The sequence below is a fragment of the Natator depressus genome, chromosome 1, assembly GCF_965152275.1.
Source record: "Natator depressus isolate rNatDep1 chromosome 1, rNatDep2.hap1, whole genome shotgun sequence".
NCBI lineage: Eukaryota > Metazoa > Chordata > Testudines > Cheloniidae > Natator > Natator depressus.
The window spans coordinates 196,936,811-196,942,345 of record NC_134234.1 but is presented as its reverse complement, the minus strand read 5'-3'; positions in this window follow the sequence as shown (position 1 = coordinate 196,942,345).

Here is a 5,535-nt window from a genome sequence, read left to right as displayed (position 1 = left end):
GCAAGTTTTATCAAATAAAGTATTTTACAACATATTTCCTAAAATGATCTTATCTGTATTTCATCACCTTGCTTATCTTGAGCATTGCTACTGCAGTGGACATGGGTCTTTCTAATAGTTCTTATGTAACAGGAAATGGGGTGTGGGGGGGGATAAATTAAAAAGGAACCACAGCTAAAACAAATCTTGGTGGATGGCAATTAACTATTTACAGCTTTGTAGATGTCAGTACAGGAAAAATCTTGTGTCCTGAGACAAGATCTCTACTCTGACCTCTTTGGACTGCTTAGTAATCTAGTTTTAGTAAACATTTATTCAGCAAGGGTGAATTTCATTTGTAGGTGGAGGGCCCACTAAAAGGGTACTGTGGGAGGGAACACCAGTCAAGGAGCCACAGACACATCCGCTGCATGGGATGGGAGAGATCACTGGAAAGCAGGTTCCAGAGAGGCAGGTTGAGGGAAGAGCCACTGAATGGATGCTTGTGACCAGGAACCCTCACACAGAGAGCTGCCACTACCCCAGCCCATAAACTCTACAAAATAACCTCCCATAGAGGGGTTGTGCTTCAGTTCCAGTCTAAGGGTGGGGGTGGGGATGGCTTGGCTTTTGCAAAACCTGATCCAGCAGAGTGAGGTTTGAGGAAGAATGTAGGAGCTCGAAGAGTAGCTGTTGCTCTGTGTGACCATTGCGACATAGTGGCCACATGAAGGACTCTGGCATAGATGTGACAGCAAGTACTGAAGACATGAGCCATGGGCCTGAGCATCAAGCAGCAAATATCCCAGGTAAGAAGTAGAGGCCAGCCATGAAGGGGAAATACTTAAAATAGGTTTTAATTAGTTTTATGTACTACACCCTCCCCTGCCAAGTCTTCTGGCTTTACAGATGCTATCTCGTTTCAAAAAGTCTCCTCTCATATTTAATATATGGAAGAGCTAAACAAACGAGGTACATTTTCACTGTACAAGCAAAATGGGGGGGACTGACAGCGCGCACACAGTGCCATTAAAAGCAAGAACTCTAAATAATGTCATGTAGAGTAGTATGCTTTTTTAAATCGTGTGGATATTTTGCCCCAAATTGGTGGTGTCCTTCTAATTTGGAAATGGGTTTCTTTGGTCTGGGACTGCATTGATTTGTTGTATCCTAGTGCCACCTAGGGCACCAACCAAATGACTGAAACACCAAACAACACCTACAAAGTGCAAAAGAACTGATCTTGGAACACATTGCTTTCGGAATACACATGGTAGTGCGCACTGTGCTTGGTAGCAAGTATATACAAGTTTGGGCCAATAATAAGGGAAAGGTAGAAACACATTTTCTAGTACACTTCTACCCAGATATAATGCTGTCCTCGTGTTATAGGTGAAACCATGTTGTATCGAACTTGCTTTGATCCAGCAGAGCGTGCAGCGCCGCCCCCCCTCCATCCCCCACGGAGTGCTGTTTTACCAAGTTCTATCCAAATTCGTGTTCTATCGGGTCGCGTTATAGTGGGGTAGAGGTGTACTTCACTTTTTTATAAAATGCTTCTCATCTGAGATCTTAAATTACTTTACAAAGGAGGTCAGTATCGTTACTCCCATTTTCCAAAGGGGAAAACTCAGGTGCAGAGATGAAGTGACGTGCAGGATCACCCAGCAGGCCAGTGGCAGAACTTAATTCCTTATCTTTAATCTGAAAATTTATGACAATGGTTCACCCTTCTGCCTTACCCGGATGACTAGATGAGTTGACTCAGCTGGGTTTCCAGGCAATCCAGGGGATTAAAACCTGATGCTTAAGGCTAGATTCAGCTGTGATGGTGAATTATAAAGCATTGGGTGAGATTCACTAAATGATGTATCTCCGCTTGACACAAGACTCCCTGTGGAAGGCAGTTTGCCAGGCAAGAAGTCATAATTGCAGCCATAACTATCCATGTGTAAAGAGCCCTGGAGATAGTGAAGCTCCAAAAGTACATGGGTGTGGCTAGGATTGCAATGAGCCAGCAGCCAGTGAGGGCATTCCTAGAAGTCCCCAGCAGAACTTAAAACTAACATCTTCCATGGAACAACCCTACTGGGCAAGGGGTTGGAGTGGAAACACCTCCCTTGAAGTAAAACTGGAGGTACAACGTGAACTTCCCTGCACCAGCCATGCCACCTATTACTTGCTATGGATTCTTTGCTAAAGCTTGATAGTCACACACATCTCCTTTCTTTTTTGGTAGGTCTAGTATTGCCTGTGGAAATTAGAGCAGGCTTGATGCAGAGTTTGTAATGTGAGTTGTCGTGAAAACCGAGTCTGTCTTAAGTGTTCTGGTCAATAAGCATCTATTTCAGTCTAGCTAAAGGTGACGTCTAACCAATGGTTCTCTGTGCTGTCATCACTTGCCCATTAAAACTGTGTTTTGAAAACCAATGGCCTGTTTATCATAAGTGCTAGGAGACTTTCAGAAAAGAAGTAATACAGCAAGTTAAATTGGCTAATTAAATAATGTTACTATAACATTTGTCAGAATTAGTAGTGGAGCCCTACATTATTTGCAAGGTGTTGACAGGTGCTTAGCAACAGTGACACACTCCCAGTCACCTAAGAATGCTGCTGATAGCCACAATTTCAAACAAAAGGGTTTCTAGTTCAAAATGACCTGTTCCTATTTATATATGTTATGACTGGTTTCATTGCCATGCAACAGCTACCAGATCCTGCTAAGCACGGCGATACACTGTGCTACAATCTACAGGTATTATTTGTTTTACACTCTACAAATGTCAGACAACCCAGGATGTTACTGTAAGATGTTTTTATACTTGAGGATCTCTTTGAATCCTTTCCTTTCTAACCCTAGTCATAGCTCCTTGAAATTTTTGGAAGTTATTGATTTGTGTTAATTTCAAAAAGTTGTAAAGGTGATATGTAATTAGAGGGCACTAGTCCTTCTATAGTTAACTATCAAGCTGGTTTCTTGTTACAAGCACAAATTTCAACATTCTACTCCTAACTTCGTTTGAATTTGATCAGTGTTCATTACCAAACAAAACATATCTTTAATACACAATCTGACAAATTTAACTTACATAACCTCAAACACTGATGCAACCACAAATCGTTTAATACTATTTCTTAAAACTATTTAAATTTATACACTAATGGTCTTCTCTTAAAATGTGTACTAAGTCATATAGTTATAACAAAACTTAGTACACTGAAATTCTTTTGGCCTGTCAGAGATCTATTAAGGTATGTCTCAAAAAATTAACTATATAACCAAGAACATATTTCAGTTGGCTTATTTGTACTTATTAACATAATTATTGGAATATTGTGTATGAAGAAGGAAGTGATTTCTAAAGTTTCTCAGAATCTTAACCCAGGACTTTTTGGTAGTACAATTTAGAAATGGACATCAAAAACTGTCACTTCATGTTAACCCAGTTGGTTGGGTTGGAAGACTTATACTTAGCACTCATCTCTACCTGATTTTTCACTGCCCTGCATTTGTAGCAATTTACATGTGTGCAAATCCATGTTGCAATGGTTTAAAATGACTAAAGCAGTGAAAGATAAAATCCTAATATCCGTGTTTAAAAGGTGGGTAAATAAGTACCTCCCTTTTAAGAATACTTAGCACTTATACAGTGTTTTTTCCAAATGAGACTTTGTTTCCAAAGTCACACAGCAGGAAGACAGTGACAGAAATGTGAATAGCATCCTTGCCATCTAACTTTAAAACCCTACTTTAGATAATTAATATTCATAGTTTGAGAACTATTAAATTGCATTGGCAGTTTAAAGATCATTACAGTATTGCCAATAATAGAGAGGCACTCACTATAAGCTACTGTTTTTCAAATTTTTGCATAAAATGCCTTATGGGCTGAAGTTTCATGTTTAGTAGTAGTGGCTGAAAGGTGAATTTTTTGGGTCATTATAAAATATATTTTTTGGTAATTTGTTTAGATCTGTGAATGGGAGAGTGTTTTCCTCCATTTAAGCATCTTCAGTGTACTTTTTGTGTCCTGCTTGAGCACCTTACATGTGATGATCTCAATAGCCTTTGCAAATAGTGAGATGCCCTACACACACTTTCTGAGGCAGCTAAGCTGCAAAGATCCCACATTTTACAGCTGGGGAAAGAGAGGGGAAGGAACTTGCCCAAGGTAACATCGTGAGTTGATGTCTGTGCCAGGGTTAGAACTCAGGAACTCCAGACTCCCAAAGGCACATGCAATCTTTAGATAAGTACTTCTCAAGGGCTGGAATGTGACCTAGAAGTAGACTGGAAGAGGGTGGTTGGTGGAATACATCCCAGTTGATGAAAGAGAAGAAATACCTTTTAGTTACTAGGGCCCAGAAAGAACCTGGGCAAGGGAGGGAAGGAATAGCTCCCCCTCCTTCTGTTTGTGCAGTCTCTACAGCTCTTCTCTCAATCCTACTGCAGATCTTCGCACCTCTTTTTTCCCATGTGCCAAGTATCAGATTCAGGGCAATGTAAGTGGCACATCAGGGCCTGTGGAGATAACCTCACCACCTTTTGGAGTGATCCGATCCAGAGCTGAGGGCTGTGTGGGCAAGGTAATGAAAGGAGAGGCACTTCCATCAGAAGTCCTAGCCACCCGCAGTACCCGGAAACCTCTAGTTGTTTCTTCGTATAACCCCCAACAGATTGTGGGATTCTGGGCCATTGTCTGAGTGACTGAATTGCATAAACCACAATGTTCAGAACCATTGAGCTGTGAAGCATGCTGCCAAAAAGTGTCATTTTAAACACTTGCTGTGGAATTAACTCTCTGTAGACAACTATGAAGTGATAGTGTAGGTGGTAGAAATATTTAAGGGAACCTTCTGCATTGTTGTCCTCCTCACTTAAGTTCCATCCCATGTTTGTATGTATGTATATTAAATTAAACTGCTATTTGCGGTGTTATTGCTATCTGGGTCCAAGGATATGAGAGAGGCAAGGTGGATGAGGTAATAGCTTTTATTAGATCAACTTCTGTTGGTGAAAGAGGCAAGCTTTGGAGGCCCCCAGAGCTCTTCTTCAGGTCAACTAAATTGCTGTGTGCCCTGGGGCTTAGCAAAGGAGAAGCAGAGGGAAGGCTGCTAGGCTAGTTACCAACTTGCATTTTATAACTAGTCTTGCAACCATGTAACTATGGGAGATGACTTGCTGCTTCTCCCCCCTCCCACCCTTTGAAAAAGTAATTTTCTGTGCCCTCCGGTTGTAGAGAGGCTTGAAACCAGGCCCTGGTGGAACCTGACAACAGCTCAGGAACCCGAGGGGGGGGGAGGGGAATCCCAGTGGTGTTTATACTTTAAATCTCATGATTTCTGAGCCCTGACTCTTGATTTGTGAACAGGGGCTGTGGGCTAGGCTGGGCCCTGTCTACAAAGGGGCCAGGGGGCTGTGATGCTCGGTGAGCTTGGGCCTGGAGGCAAAGGCCTCAAGCGCCGCATATGGCGTGTGGTGTGAGGCGGCAGCCTGGGGCTGCGTGTCTGGCTGGACGCGCGGTTTCCCCAGGAAAGTGGGGCTTGGATGTGGGA